We start from the raw sequence: 17,701 nt of genomic DNA, 5'->3' as shown, positions 1-17,701 counted from the left end.
CTGGAACTCGGCCGCCTTCGGCCAGTCGGCCGCTGAGCCAACCGGCCGCCAGAAGGCACACATCTATCTTGACATCTTGAGGGGCGCAGCCAGCCCCGTTGTCTTGAAAGGTTCAGGGACTCGGGTTAGGCTACCAATGGTCCATTACTCCGATACACATCGATCGCTATCCAGCATGCTTCTAGAGTATTAAGTTCAAGAGAACAGAGTAACGCTTTAAGTAAGATGACATGATGTAGAGGGATGAACTCATGCAATATGATATAAACCCCATTTTGTTATCCTCGATGGCAACAATACAATACGTGCCTTGCTGACCTTACTGTCACTGGGAAATGACACCGCAACATTGAACCCAAAGCTAAGCACTTCTCCCATTGCAAGAAAGATCAATCTAGTAGGCCAAACCAAACTGATAATTCGAAGAGACTAGCAAATATAACCAATCATACATAAAAGAATTCAGAGAAGATTCAAATATTTTTCATAGATAAACTTGATCATAAACCCACAATTCATCGGTCTCAGCAAACACACCGCAAAAGAAGATTACATCGAATAGATCTCCACAAGAGAGGGGGAGAACTTTGTATTGAGATCCAAAAAGAGAGAAGAAGCCATCTAACTAATAACTATGGACCCGCAGGTCTGAAGTAAACTACTCACACTTCATCGGAGGGGCTATGGTGTTGATGTAGAAGCCCTCCGTGATCGATACCCCCTCCAGCGGAGCTTTGGAAAAGGCCCAAAGATGGGATCTCGTGGATACAGAAAGTTACGGCAGTGGAATTATGGTTTTGGCTCCGTATCTAGTAGTTTGGGGGTACATAGGTATATATAGGAGGAAGGAGTACGTCGGTGGAGTAACGTGGGCCCCATGAGGGTGGAAGGCGCTCCTGGTGGGTAGGCGCGCGCCCCTACCTCGTGCCTTCCTGGTTGATTGCTTGACGTAGGGTCCAAGTCCTCTGGATCATGTTCGTTCCGAAAATCACGTTCCCGAAGGTTTCATTCCGTTTGGACTTCGTCTGATATTCTTTTTCTGTGAAACCCTAAAATAGGCAACAAAACGGCAATTCTGGGCTGGGCCTCCGGTTAACAGGTTAGTCCCAAAAATAATATAAAAGTGTATAATAAAGCCCAATAATGTCAAAAACAGCATATAATATAGCATGGAACAATCAAAAATTATAGATACGTTGGAGACGTATCAAGCATCCCCAAGCTTAATTCCTGCTCGTCTCGAGTAGGTAAATGATAAAAACAGAATTTTTGATGTGGAATGCTACTTGGCATAATTTCAATGTAATTTTCTTAATTGTGGTATGAATATTCAGATCCGAAAGATTCATTACAAAAGTTCAATATTGACATAGAAATAATAATACTTCGAGCATACTAACTAAGCAATTGTGTCTCTTCAAAATAACATGGCCAAAGAAAGTTATCCCTACAAAATCATATAGTCTAGCTATGCTCCATCTTCACCACACAAAGTATTTAAATCAAGCACAACCCCGATGAAAAGCCAAGCAATTGTTTCATACTTTTGTTGTTCTCAAACTTTTTCAATCTTCACGCAATACATGAGCGTGAGCCATGGACATAGCACTATATGTGGAATAGTATGGTGGTTGTGGAGAAGACAAAAAAGGAGAAGATAGTCTCACATCAACTAGGCGTATCAACGGCCTATGGAGATGCCCATTAATAGATATCAATGTGAGTGAGTAAGGATTGCCATGCAACGGATGCACTAGAGCTATAAGTATATGAAAGCTCAACAAAAAGAACTAAGTGGGTGTGCATCCAACTTGCTTGCTCATGAAGACCTAGGGCATTTTGAGGAAGCCCATCGTTGGAATATACAAGCCAATTTCTATAATGAAAATTCCCACTAGTATATGAAAGTGATAGCATAGGAGACTCTCTATCATGAAGATCATGGTGCTACTTTGAAGCACAAGTGTGGAAAAAAGGATAGTAGTATTGCCCCTTTTTATTTATTTATTTATTATTATTTTTTGGCCTTTTTTGGCCTTTCTCTTTTTTTATTGGGACAATACTCTATGAATGATGATCATCACACTTCTATTTATTTACAACTCAAAGATTACAACTCGATACTAGAACAAAGTACGACTCTATATGAATGCCTCCGGCGGTATACCGGGATAGCAATGATGCATGAGTGACTTTATGAAAGAATTAAGAACGGTGGCTTTGCCACAACTAAAATGTCAACTACATGATCATGCGAAGCAATATGACAATGATGGATCGTGTCATAGTAAACGGAACGGTGGAAAGTTGCATGGCAATATATCTTGGAATGGCTATGGAAATGCCATGATAGGTAGGTATGGTGGTTGTTTTGAGGAAGGTATATGGTGGATGTATGATACTGGTGAAAGGTGCGTGGTATTAGAGAGGCTAGCAATGGTGGAAGGGTGAGAGTGCGTCTAATCCATGGACTCAACATTAGTCATAAAGAACTCACATACGTATTGCAAAAATCTATTAGCTATCGAAGCAAAGTACTACGCGCATGCTCCTAGGGGGATAGATTGGTAGGAAAAGACCATCGCTCGTCCCCGACCGCCACTCATGAGGACAATCAATAAATACATCATGCTCTGACTTCTTAACATAACGGTTCACCATACGTGCATGCTACGGGAAACACAAACTTCAACACAAGAATTTCTCAAATTCACAACTAGTCAACTAGCACGACTCGAATATCACCATCACCATATCTCAAAACAATTGTCAAGTTTCAAACTTCTCATAGTATTCAACACACTCATAAGAAAAAAATTTATCTTGAATGCCTAAAATAATTAAAGCAAATTACCATGCTGTTTTGTAGGACTCACAAAATAATCTAAGTGAAACATGAGAGAACAAAAGTTTCTATAAAACAAATCCACCATCATGCTCTAAAAGATATAAGTGAAGCACTAGAGCAAAAACTATATAACTCAAAAGATATAAGTGAAGTACATAAAGTATTCTAACAATTTCCGAATCATGTGTGTCTCTCTCAAAAAGGTGTGCGCAGCAAGGATGATTGTGGAAAACTAACAAATAAAGACTCAAATAATACAAGACACTCCAAGCAAAACACATATCATTTGGTAAATAAAAATATAGCACCAAGTAAAGTTACCGATAGAAGTAAACGAAAGAGGGGATGCCTTCCGGGGCATCCCCAAGCTTTCGCTTTTAGGTGTCCTTAGATTATCTTGGGGGTGACATGGGCATCCCTAAGCTTAGGCTCTTTCCACTCCTTGTTCCATAATCCATCAAATCTTTTACCCAAAACTTGAAAACTTCACAACGCAAGACATAAAGTAGAAAATCTCGTGAGCTCCGTTAGCGAAAGAAAACAAAACACCACTTCAAGGTACTGTAATGAACTCATTCTTTATTTATATTGGTGTTAAACTGATACGTCTCCAACGTATCTATAATTTTTGGTTGCTCCATGCTATATTATCTACTGTTTTGGACATTATTGGGCCTTATTATCCACTTTTATATTATTTTTGCGACAAATCTACTAACCGGAGGCCCAGCCCAGAATTGTTGTTTTTGCCTATTTTAGTGTTTTGAAGAAAAGGAATATCAAACGGAGTCCAAACAGGATGAAACCTTCGGGAACGTGATTTTCTCACCGAACATGATCCAGGAGACTTGGACCCTACGTCAAGAAATAAAGGAGGAGGCCACGAGGTAGGGGGGTGCGCCCTCCACCCTCGTGGGCCCCCTGTTGCTCCACCAACATACTCCTTCCTCCTATATATACCTACGTATCCCCAAACGATCAGATACGGAGCCAAAATCCTAATTCCCCGCCGTAAGTTTCTGTATCCACGAGATCCCATCCTGGGTCCTGTTCCGGAGCTCCGCCGGAGGGGGCATCTATCACGTAGGGCTTCTACATCAACACCATAGCCTCTCCGATGAAGTTTGAATAGTTTACCTCAAACCTTCGGATCTATAGTTATTAGCTAGATGGCTTCTTCTCTCTTTTTGGATCTCAATACAATGTGCTCCCCCTCTCTTGTGGAGATCTATTCGATGTAATCTTTTTTTTGCGGTGTGTTTGTTGAGACCGATGAATTGTGGGTTTATGATCAAGATTATCTACGAATAATATTTGAATCTTCTCTGAATTCTTTTATGTATGATTGGTTATTTTTGCAAGTCTCTTCGAATTATCAGTTTGGGTTGGCCTACTAGATTGATCTTTCTTCCAATGGGAGAAGTGCTTAGCTTTGGGTTCAATCTTGCGGTGTCCTTTCCCAGTGACAGTAGGTGCAGCAAGGCACGTATTGTATTGTTTCCATCGAGCATAACAAGATGGGGTTCTCATCATATTGCATGAGTTTATCCCTCTACATCATGTCATCTTGCTTAAGGCGTTACTCTGTTTTCATGAAGTTAATACTCTAGATGCATGTTGGATAGCGGTCGATGAGTGGAGTAAAAGTAGTACATGCAGGCAGGAGTCAGTCTACTTGTCTCAGACGTGATGCCTATATACATGATCATACCTAGATATTCTCATAACTATGCTCAATTCTGTCAATTGCTCAATAGTAATTCGTTCACCCACCATAAAATACTTATGCTCTTGGGAAAAGCCACTAGTGAAACCTATGGCTCCCGGGTCTAACTTCATCATATTAAACTTCCAATACTTAGTTATTTCCTTTGCTTTTTTACTTTGCATCTTTATCATAAAAATACCAAAAATATTATATTATCATATCTATCAGATCTCACTCTCGTAAGTAACCGTGAAGGGATTGACAACCCCTTATCGCGTTGGTTGCGAGGAGTTATTTGCTTTGTGCAGATACGAGGGACTCGCGCGTAGCCTCCTACTGGATTGATACCTTGGTTCTCAAAAACTGAGGGAAATACTTTCGCTACTTTGCTGCATCATCCTTTCCTCTTCAAGGAAATCCAACGTAGTGCTGAAGAGGTAGCAAGAAGATTTCTGGCGCCGTTGCCGGGGAGTCTACACAAAAGTCAACATACCAAGTACCCATCCCAACCCTTATCTCCCGCATTACATTATTTGCCATTTGCCTCTCGTTTTCCTCTCCCCCACTTCACCCTTGCCATTTTATTCACCCTCTCTCTCTATCCTCCCTTTCTTTTACGTTTGCCTCTTTTCCGTTTGGTTGTCGTTATGGCGAGTCCTCTATCTTCTTTGTTATCTCCTGAGAATGAAGTTCTAAATTTTAAGCAAATGGAAGGAGAAAATCTAAAAGACGCTTGGTATAGAATTTGCAATGCTCAAAATAGATCTACCAGGAAGCAATCTACTTCCCTTATTCTTCGCATTTTTTATGTTGGCGTTGCTCCTTGGTACATATATGTCCTTGATACCATTACTGGAGGGAATTTCTTGGGTAGCCACACTTTTGATTCTTATAATGCTATGATAGATTTATTTGGCTCACCACCTCTCTTGGTTAATGGAACTATGTTATCTTTGGAGCATGTAATGCAAAAGCTTGAAATTATTGAAAATAAAGTTGCTAACATTGAGTTGATTGAAAATTTCGATAAAAAGATCCAGAACCAAATTACCCAATATGGATCTAAAGTAGGAGTAACTTTGAAAAATATTAAAGAGAAGGAACCTATAGCTAATGAAAGATTAAATCATGATTCCACTAGAATTGATAAACTTGAGGGTATCATTACCAACTTGGGAACCGCTTTTTCTTCCATAAAGAATACCCCAAGCCCTCCAACTAAAATTGCCAAGCTCATGTATGTTCCTAAAAATAAAGTTGAATCATCTAGCAAAGAAACTGCGGATCTCAAATCTATAAGTATCCATCCTAATCTTCTTGCTGTCATTAAGGAACCATTTGTTACAAATGAATTTCTCGATCTTGTGCCTAAAAGTTTGCTAATCAATAAAAATAAAGAAATTCCTAACGATGGTTGATGCCTCATTGAAGAATTACCAACCAAAGATGGCAATACCTAGATCTATCCTTGCTTTTTATGCCTAGCTAGGGGCATTAAATGATAGCGCTTATTGGGTGGCAACACAATTTTATTTTTATTCCTTGCTTTTTGCTCCTGTTTAGTAATAAATAATTTAACTAGCCTCTGTTTTGGTTGTGTTTTTTGTGTTTAGTTAGTGTTTGTGCCAAGTAGAACCGTTGGGAAGACTTGGGGAAAGTCTTGATATCTTGCTGTAAAAAACAGAAACTTTAGCGCTCACGAGAACTGCTGCCATTTTTATTTGGAAAGTGATATTTAGTTAATTATTTTTGCAGATGATCAATAGATAAATTTCTCACGTCCAGCAATTTATTTTTGAATTTTTGGGGTTCCATATCTTGCGCTAGCTACAGATTACTACAGACTGTTCTGTTTTTGACAGATTCTGTTTTTTGTGTGTTGTTTGCTTATTTTGATGAATCTATGGCTAGTAAAATAGTTTATAAACCATAGAGAAGTTGGAATACAGTAGGTTTAACACCAATATAAATAAAGAATGAGTTCATTACAGTACCTTGATGTGGCCTTTTGTTTTTTTCGCTAATGGAGCTCACGATATTTTCTACTTTAAGTTTTGTGTTGTGAAGTTTTCAAGTTTTGGGTAAAGATTTGATGGATTATGGAACAAGGAGTGGCGAGAGCCTAAGCTTTGGGATGCTCATGGAACCCACAAGATAATCTAAGGACACCTAAAAGCCAAAGCTTGGGGATGCCCCGGAAGGCATCCCCTCTTTCGTCTACTTCTATCGGTAACTTTACTTGGAGCTATATTTTTATTCACCACATGATATGTGTTTTTCTTGGAGCGTCTTGTATGATTTGAGTATTTATTTGTTAGTTTACCAAAATCATCCTTGACACACCTTTTGAGAGATCCATACATGATTTGGAATTTGATAGAATACTCTATGTGCTTCACTTATATCTTTTGAGTTATATAGTTTTGCTCTAGTACTTCACTTATATCTTTTAGAGCACGGTGGTGGATTTGTTTTATAGAAACTATTGATCTCTCATGCTTCACTTAGATTATTTTGAGAGTCTTAAATAGCATGGTAATTTTCTTAAATAATCTAATATGCTTGGTATTCAAGAATAGTAAAAAAACTTTCTTATGAGTGTGTTGAATGCTATGAGAAGTTTGATGCTTGATAATTGTTTTGAGATATGAAGATGGTGATATTAAAGTTGTGCTAGTTGAGTAGTTGTGAATTTGAGAAATACTTGTGTTAAAGTTTGTGATTCCCGTAGCATGCACGTATGGTGAACCATTATGTGATGAAGTCGGAGCATGATTTATTCTTTGATTGTCTTCCTTATGAGTGGCGGTCGGGGACGAGCGATGGTCTTTTCCTACCAATCTATCCCCTAGGAGCATGCGCATAATACTTTGCTTTGATAGCTTATAGATTTTTGCAATAAGTATAGATTTTTGCAATAAGTATATGAGTTCTTTATGACTAATGTTAAGTCCATGGATTATACGCACTTTTATTCCTTCCACCATTGCTAGCCTCTCTAATACCGCGCACCTTTCGCCGGTATCATACACCCACCATATACCTTCCTAAAAACAGCCACCATACCTACCTATTATGGCATTTCCATAGCCATTCCGATATATATTGCCATGCAACTTTCCACCGTTCCGTTTATTATGACACACTCCATCATTGTCATATTGCTTAGCATGATCATGTAGTTGACATCGTATTTGTGGCAAAGCCAGCATTCATAATTCTTTCATACATGTCACTCTTGATTCATTGCATATCCCGGTACACCGCCGGAGGCATTCATATAGAGTCATATTTTTTTCTAAGTATCGAGTTGTAATTGTTGATTTGTAAGAAAATAAAAGTGTGATGATCATCATTATTAGAGCATTGTCCTAGTGAGGAAAGGATGATGGAGACTACGATTCCCCCACAAGTCGGGATGAGACTCCGGACGAAAAAAAAGAAGAAAGAAAAAAGGCCATAAAAAGAGAAAAGCCCCAAAAATATGGGAGAAAAAGAGAGAAGGGACAATGTTACTATCCTTTTACAACACTTGTGCTTCAAAGTAGGACCATGATATTCATGATAGAGAGTCTCTCATTTTGTCACTTTCATATACTAGTGGGAATTTTTCATTATAGAACTTGGCTTGTATATTCCAATGATGGGCTTCCTCAAAAATGCCCTAGGTCTTCATAAGCAAGCAAGTTGGATGCACACCCACTTAGTTTCTTTTGTTGAGCTTTCATATACTTATAGCTCTAGTGCATCCGTTGCATGGCAATCCCTACTCACTCACATTGATATCTATTGATGGGCATCTCCATAGCCTGTTGATACGCCTAGTTGATGTGAGACTATCTTCTCCCTTTTTGTCTTCTCCATAACCACCATTCTATTCCACATATAGTGCTATATCCATGGCTCACGCTCAGGTATTGCGTGAAGATTGAAAAAGTTTGAGAATGTAAAAAGTATGAAACAATTGCGTGGCTTGTCATCGGGGTTGTGCATGATTTAAATACTTTGTGTGATGAAGATAGAGCATAGCCAGATTATATGATTTTGTAGGGATAACTTTCTTTGTCCATGTTATTTTGAGAAGACATGATTGCTTTGTTAGTATGCGTGAAGTATTATTATTTTTATGTCAATATTAAATTTTTATCTTGAATCTTTCGGATCAAAATATTCATACCACATTTAATAAGAATTACATTAAAATTATGCCAAGTAGCACTCCGCATCAAAAATTCTGTTTTTATCATTTACCTACTCAAGGACGAGCAGGAATTAAGCTTGGGGATGCTTGATACGTCTCCAACGTATCTATAATTTGTGATTGCTCCATGCTATATTATCTACTGTTTTGGACATTATTGGGCTTTGTTATCCACTTTTATATTATTTTTGGGACTAACCTATTAACCAGAGGCCCAGCCCAGAGTTGCTATTTTTGCCTATTTTAGGGTTTCGAAGAAAAAGAATATCAAACAGAGTCCAAACAGAATGAAACCTTCGGGAACGTGATTTTTTAACTGAACATGATCCAGGAGACTTTGACCCTACGTCAAAAATTAAAGGAGGAGGCCACGAGGTAGGGGGCGCGCCAACCCCCCCCCCCCTAGGCGCGCCCTCCACCCTCTTGGGCCCCTTGTCGCTCCACCAGCGTACTTCTTCTTGCTATATATACCTACGTACCCCCAAACGATTAGATATAGAGCCAAAACCCTAATTCCACTGCCGTAACTTTCTGTATCCACACAATCCCATCTTGGGGCCTGTTCCGGAGCTCCGCCGGAGGGGGCATCTATCACGTAGGGCTTCTACATCAACATCATAGCCTCTCCGATGATGTGTGAGTAGTTTACCTCAGACCTTCGGGTCTATAGTTATTAACTAGATGGCGTCTTCTCTCTTTTTGGATCTCAATACAATGTTCTCCCCCTCTCTTGTGGAGATCTATTCGATGTGATCTTCTTTTGCGGTGTGTTTGTTGAGATCAATGAATTGTAAGTTTATGATCAAGATTATCTACGAACAATATTTGAATCTTCTCTGAATTCTTTTATGTATGATTGGTTATCTTTTAAAGTCTCTTCGAATTATCAGTTTGGTTTGCCTACTAGATTGATCTTTCTTGCAATGGGAGAAGTGCTTAGCTTTGGGTTCAATCTTGCGGTGTCCTTTCCCAGTGACAGTAGGGGCAGCAAGGCACGTATTGTATTGTTTCCATCGAGGATAACAAGATGGGGTTTTCATCATATTGCATGAGTTTATCCCTCTACATCAAGTAATCTTGCTTAAGGTGTTACTTTGTTTTCATGAACTTAATACTCTAGATGCATGCTAGATAGTGGTCGATGAGTGGAGTAATAGTAGTAGATGCAGGGAGGAGTCGGTCTACTTGTCTCGGACGTGATACCTATATACATGATCATACCTAGATATTCTCATAACTATGCTCAATTCCGTCAATTGCTCAATAGTAATTTGTTCACCCACCGTAAAATACTTATGCTCTTGAGAGAAGACACTACTGAAACCTATGGCCCCCGAGTCTATCTTCATCATATTAAACTTCCAATACTTAGTTATTTCCTTTTCTTTTTACTTTGCTTTTATTTTACTTTGCATCTTTATCATAAAATTACCAAAAATATTATCTTATCATATCTCTCAGATCTCACTCTCTTAATTGACCGTGAAGGGATTGACAACCCCTTATCGCGTTGGTTGCGAGGAGTTATTTGCTTTGTGCAGGTACGAGGGACTCGCGCGTAGCCTCCTACTGGATTGATACCTTGGTTCTCAAAAACTGAGGGAAATACTTACGCTACTTTGCTGCATCATCGTTTCCTCATCAAGGAAATCCAACGCAGTGCTCAAGAGGCAGCATAAACCTACTATATTCCAACTTCTCTATGGTTTATAAACTATTTTACTAGCCATAGATTCATCAAAATAAGCAAACAACACACGGAAACAGAATCTGTCAAAAACAGAACAGTCTGTAGGAATCTGCAGCTAACGCAAGATCTGGAACCACAAATATTCTAAAATAAATTGCTGGACGTGAGGAATTTATCTATTAATCTTATGCAAAAAGAATTAACTAAATAGCACTTTCTAAATAAAAAAGGCAGCAGTTCTCGTAAGCGCTAAAGTTTCTGTTTTTTATAGCAAGATTAAAAAGACTGTCCCCAAGTCTTCCCAACGGTTCTACTTGGCACAAACACTAATTAAACACAAAAACACAACCAAAACATAGGATAGATAAAGTATTTATTACTAAACAGGAGCAAAAAGCAAGGAATAAAAATAAAATTGGGTTGCCTCCCAACAAGCGCTATTGTTTAACGCCCCTAGCTAGGCATAAGATTTCAACGATGCTCACATGAAAGACAAGAATTGAAGCACAAAGAGAGCATCATAGAACACGTGACAAACACATCTAAGTCTAACGTACTTCCTTTGCATAGGCATCTTATAGGCAAACAAATTATCAAGGAAAGCAAAAACTAGCATATGCAAGAAAAGCGGAAAGAAATAATAGCAATCTCAACATAATGAGAGGTAATCTAGTAACATGAAAATTTCTACAACCATATTTTCCTCTCTCATAATAATTACATGTAGGATCATAAGCAAATTCAACATTATAGCTATCACAAAACATATTCTTAACAAGATCCACATGTATGCAAAGTTGACACTCATCCAAAATAGTGGGATTAATATTAACTAAAGTCATGACCTCTCCAACCCCACTTTTATCAAATATGTGAAATCTAAAGTTGACACTCTTCCAGACCCACTTTCAATAATATTGCAAACACTATTATCAATCTCATATTCATCATGGGGCTTAAATAAATTTTCAAGATCAAAAGAAGAATCACCCCAATCATGATCATTGCAACAAATAGTAGTCATAACAAAACTAGCATCCCCAAGCTTAGGGTTTTGCATATCATTAACACAATTGACATTAATATAATTTATAATAACATAATTGCAATCATGCTTTTCATCGAAGGAACTATTAAGTATGGGTGCAATAGCAACAATCTCATGTTTAACATAAGGAACTATAACAAATTCAACTTCATAAATATTGGCATCATGGCCACAAGAATAGCAAGCATCAAGTTCATCAAGGGATATTTCAATCAAATCATCGGAATCATAATTATCTATAGATTGATGCATATCATTATTTTCTTCCGAAGCAACGGTCATTCTTTCAATAAATTCTTTGACATAGACATTATGAGCATAGTTTTCATAGCAATATTTAAGTATGTCAAAATTTTCACATTCGTAGAGAGTAATATCACATTTTTCAATCAAAGAAGCAACTTCATAAGCACCCCTAAAAGCAACAAATTCTTCAATTCGTTCGATATCGTAGTAACTATAAACACCCCTTGCATAAGAAGATAAGATTTCAATATCATTAAACTCACATAGGTAGGGGAGGTGTTTTTTAGGGTTCTTAGAGCAACAAGTAAAATCACAAATTTCACAAAGATTCCAAGCATAACACGGCAATCTGTTTATTTGATTCCATAAGAGTCTCCCTTTTTCAGACAAACGGTGACGCACAAAATGAGCATGCCCATCTAAAAATTTCCCATCAACTAGGCTAGTTGGGGTATCAGCACAAGCGCATAAGGATCGAAGATGATCTAAGTAGAACACTTTAAGTGGATCCATATCAATAGATTTTTAGCAAGCAAAGATGCAAGCAAATAGAAGGCACACGGAAACACAAACAAGGATACATACGGAAAGAAGGCAAACAAAAGAAGAGGAAAATAGAGAAAGAGAGGGAGGATGGAGAGAGAGCGCGCGAATAAAACGGCAAGGGTGAAGTGGGGAGGGGGGAGGAAAACAAGAGGCAAATGGAAAATAATGTGATGCGGGAGATAAGGGTTTGTGATGGGTACTTGGTATGTTGAATTTTGCATAGAATCCCCGGCAACGACACCAGAAATCCTTCTTGCTACCTTTTGAGCACTGCGTTGGTTTTCCCTTGAAGAGGAAAGGTTAATGCAGCAGAGCAGTGTAAGTATTTCCCTCAGTTTTTGAGAACCAAGGTATCAATCCAGTAGGAGGCCACGCACGAGTCCCTCGCACCTACACAAACAAATAAACTCCTCGCAACCAACGCGACAAAGGGGTTGTCAATCCCTTCACGGTCACCTACGAGAGTGAGATCTGATAGATATGATAAGATGATATTTTTGGTATTTTTATGATAAAGAGAAATAAAGATGCAAGTAAAATAAATGGCAAAGGAAATAACTAAGTGTTGGTAGATTAATATGATGGAAAATAGACTCGGGGGCCATAAGTTTCACTAGAGGCTTCTCTCGAGAGCATAAGTATTACAGTGGGTAAACAAATTACTGTTGAGCAATTGACAGAATTGAGCATAGTTATGAGAATATCTAGGTATGATCATGTATATAGGCATCACGTCCTAAACAAGTAGACCGACTCCTTCCTGCATCTACTACTATTACTCCACACATCGACCGCTATCCAGCATGCATCTAGAGTATTAAGTTCAAGAGAACAGAGTAACGCTTTAAGCAAGATGACATGATGTAGAGGGATAAACTCATGCAATATGATATAAACCCCATCTTGTTATCCTCGATGGCAACAATACAATACGTGCATTGCTGCCCTTACTATCACTGGGAAAGGACACCGCAACATTGAACCCAAAGCTAAGCACTTCTCCCATTGCAAGAAAGATCAATCTAGTAGGCCAAACCAAACTGATAATTCGAAGAGACTTGCAAAGATAACCAATCATACATAAAAGAATTCAGAGAAGATTCAAATATTGTTCATAGATAAACTTGATCATAAACCCACAATTCATCGATCTCAACAAACACACCGCAAAAGAATATTACATCAAATAGATCTCCACAAGAGAGGGGGAGAACTTTGTATTGAGATCCAAAAAGAGAGAAGAAGCCATCTAGCTAATAACTATGGACCCGTAGGTCTGAAGTAAACTACTCACACTTCATCGGAGGGGCTATGGTGTTGATGTAGAAGCCCTCCACGATCGATACCCCCTCCGGCGGAGCTCCGGAGAAGGCCCCAACATGGGATCTCGTGGATACATAAAGTTATAGCTGTGGAATTAGGGTTTTGGCTCCGTATCTAGTAGTTTGGTGTAGGTATATATAGGAGGAAGGAGTACGTCGGTGGAGCAACATTGGCCCCATGAGGGAGCAGGGCGCGCCTGGGGGGTAGGCGCGCCCCCCTACCTCATGCGTTCCTGGTTGATTGCTTGACGCGGGGTCCAAGTTCTCTGGATCATGTTCGTTCCGAAAATCATGTTCCCGAAGGTTTCATTCCGTTTGGACTTCGTTTGATATTCTTCTTCTGCGAAACCCTAAAATAGGCAAAAAAAACTGCAATTCTGGGCTGGGCCTCCGGTTAATAGGTTAGTCCCGAAAATAATATAAAAGTATATAATAAAGCCCAATAATGTCCAAAACAGGATATAATATAGCATGGAACAATCAAAAATTATTGATACGTTGGAGACGTATCAGGTCTCCTCCATCGCCTCTCAGCTCTATAAATACCAAAATATTCTAGAAACCCTAGGGGAGTCTACAAAACACAATTCCAGCTGCCAAAAGTTCCAGAACGACAAGATCCTTTCTAGAGCCATATTCTGGCACTTCGCCAGAGAGGAACACGATCACAGAGGGGTTCATCACCCTCATTGGAGCTCCTCTTATGATGCGTGAGTAGTACCATAGACCTACGGGTCAATAGGCAGTAGCTAGATGGCTTCTCCTGTCCTTTTATTATCAATTCAATGTTCTCCTTGTTGTTCTTAGAGATCTATTTGATGTAATAACTTTTTGCGATGTGTTTGTTAGGATCCGATGAAGTTTGACTTTATGATCAGATCTATATCCATGAATATTATTTGAGTTTTCTTTGATATCTTAGATGCATGATTATTTATAGACACATATTTCTTCTTTGATTCTTTGGTTTAGTTAGGCCAACTAGATCGATTTTTCTTGCAATGGGGAGAGGTGCTTTGTGATGGGTTCGATCTCGTGGTGTCCTCACCTAGTGACAGAAGGGGTGGCGAGGCATGTATTTATCGTTGTTATTAAGGACAAAAAGATAGGGTCTATTCCTACATGAATAGATCTTGTCTACATCATGTCATCGTTCTTAGTGCATTACTCCATTTCTCCATGAACTTAATACACTAGATGCATGCTAGATAGTGGTCGATGTGTGGAGTAATAATAGTAGATGCATAATCGTTTCGGTCTACTAATCTTGGATGTGATGCCTATATTCCTGATCATTGCCTTGGATATCGTCATAATTACTTGATCTTCTATCAATTTCCCAATAGTAATTTGTTTACCCATCATATGTTATTTTCTCGAGGGAAGCCCCTAGTGAAATCTACGGCCCACGGGTCTATCTTTTATCATATTGTTTTTAGATCTATATTTTCAAAAACCCAAAAATACCTTGCTGCGCTTTTTCTTTACTTGTTTTATTTTGTGTTATTGCTAGATCTATTTGTCCAATCTTATACAAAACAATTTATCTTTTTACCATGGAGGGATTGACAACCCCTCTTACGGGTCGGGTTGCAAGTATTTGTTCTTTGTGTGCAGGTACTATTTACATAGTGTTTCCTTGTTCTCCTACTGGATTTATAACGTTGGTTTCATAACTAATGGAAATACCTACAATAGATTTACTGCATCATCCCTTCCTCTTTGGGGAAATACCGACGCACTTTCAAGCCGCATCAAGCTCAACCTAATCTATGCGGATACAATCAGGAAAATGGGCATTGATCCATCAAGGATCAAGCCCAACACCACCACTTTCAAGGGTGTCATACCTGGCATCGTAGGATGCTGCATAGGAATGATCACTTTGGAGGTAGTCTTCGGATCACCCAAAAACTTGCGAAGCGAAGACTTAATCTCTGATATCATCCCCTTCTGCAGCAGCTACCATGCACTGCTCGGGTGAACAGCATTCGCTCATTTCAATGAGATCCTACACTACACATATTTAAAGCTAAAGATGCCGAGGCCAATCGGTGTTATTATAGTCAATGGTAACACCAAATGCTCTCTCGGAATAGAGGAGTAGACAGTGACTTTCGCAGTCGAGGTTCAGGCAAGCAAGGAGCGAACCCGCACTTTTCTTGGGAAGGGTACACCTAGATCTTCAAAGCGCAATCGGGGTTCACCCATCAACCTTGGACAGCCAACTTCTCACCCTAAATAGGGATGTGTGCTCCTTCATTCGTCTCCTTCTTCCGTAGGTAGTAGCAACATGACTTCTTCTCTCTCTTTGATTCTCAATAAAATGTTCTCCTCGATGTCCTTGGAGATCAATAAAATGTTATTATCGTATTGTTTTTAGATCTATTATTCGAAAAAATACCTTGCTGCACTTTTTCTTTATTTTTGTGTGTGTTTTGCAAGATCCATTTATCCAATCTACTACAATTTTATCTATCTCAATACCAAGGAGGGATTGACAACCCCTCTTATGTGTTGGGTTGCAAGTATTTGTTATTTGTGTGCAGGTACCATTTACATAGTTTTGCTTGGTTCTCCTGCTGGATTGATAACCGTGGTTTCATAACTGAGGGAAATACTTACCATTGTTGTGCTGCATCATTCTATCCTCTTTGGGGAAATACCAACACAGATACAAGCAATCAGCAGACAGGCTGACTACATTAGCAGTGTCCTCCCTTGCAGCACTCTGCAGTCTCCAGATGTAGCGCTTCTTCAGGGATTCCGAAGAGAATGCTAGGAGCCCGGGCCGAACTAGGTCATATAGTAACATCGTCTATATAAAACCACTCAGATGGCCAGAAGTTAGTATCCTCTCTAGGGGTATCTAGTGGGTACTCAGTCCCCTCAATTCGGCAAACCTCAGCCTCGGCCACTTCGTATAACTTCCCGGTTGGGTAGTATGGCATTTTGCAGAAGTACCTCTGCCATAGCCCGAAGTGTGCCTCGCATCCAGGTGCATTTCGTAAAGGGAACAAACCCAACGATATATATGATTGAGTTGGGGTGAGGTGGTGGAGTTGTAGCCCATAGAATTCAACCAAACCCCAAAGAAAGGGATGAATGGGGAATCCGAGGCCATGGAGGATGAAAGAAACGAAGCATACCCATTCGGCCTTGCATGGGGTAGGGTAACTCTCAGCACGTGCTTTCCCGTTCATGGATGTTAATGTTAGGCGAGTGGAGGTTATATCTGTATCTGGAAAATATCCCTACGTGGCTAGGTGCTCCAGTTGGATATGTGTAACCGACTTGTTGGGGAACGTAGTAATTTCAAAAATTTCCTACGCACACGCAAGATCATGGTGATGCACAGCAACGAGAGGGGAGAATGTTGTCCACGTACCCTTCATAGACCGTAAGCGAAAGCATTATGACAATGCGGTTGATGTAGTCGTACGTCTTCACGATAGACCGATCCTAGCACCGAAAGTACGACACCTCCGCGATCTACACAAGTTCGGCTCGGTGACGTCCCGCGAACTCACGATCCAGCAGAGTGTCGAGGGAGAGCTTCGTCAGCACAACGGCGTGATGACGGTGATGATAAAGCTACCGGCGCAGGGCTTCGCCTAAGCACTACGACGATATGATCGGGGTGGATTGTGGTGGAGGGGGGCACCTCACACGGCTAAAAGATCAATGATCAACTTGTGTGTCTATGGGCTGCCCCTTGGCCACATATATAAAAGTTGGATGGAGGAAGTGGCCGGCCCTCATAGGGTGCGCCCAAAGTGTGGACTCCTACTAGGACTCCCTAGTCCTAGTAGGATTCCACCTCCCACATGGAATAGGGAAAAGGGAAGGAGGAAGGAGAAGGAAGGAAGGGGCGCCCCCTTTCCCTAGTCCAATTTGGAACATTCCATGGGGAAGGGGCACAGCCACCCTTGAGGGATTTCTCTCCTTTCACGTATGGCCCATTAAGGCTGAATACGAATTCCCGTAACTCCCAAGTGCTCCGAAAAATACCTGAATCACTCGAAACGTTTCCGATATCCGAATATAGCCTTCCAATATATTGATCTTTACGTCTCAACCATTTCGAGACTC

This window comes from Triticum aestivum, chromosome 4A (assembly GCF_018294505.1).
Source record: "Triticum aestivum cultivar Chinese Spring chromosome 4A, IWGSC CS RefSeq v2.1, whole genome shotgun sequence".
In the NCBI taxonomy this organism is placed as follows: Eukaryota; Viridiplantae; Streptophyta; class Magnoliopsida; order Poales; family Poaceae; genus Triticum; species Triticum aestivum.
This window is presented reverse-complemented; position numbering follows the sequence as displayed.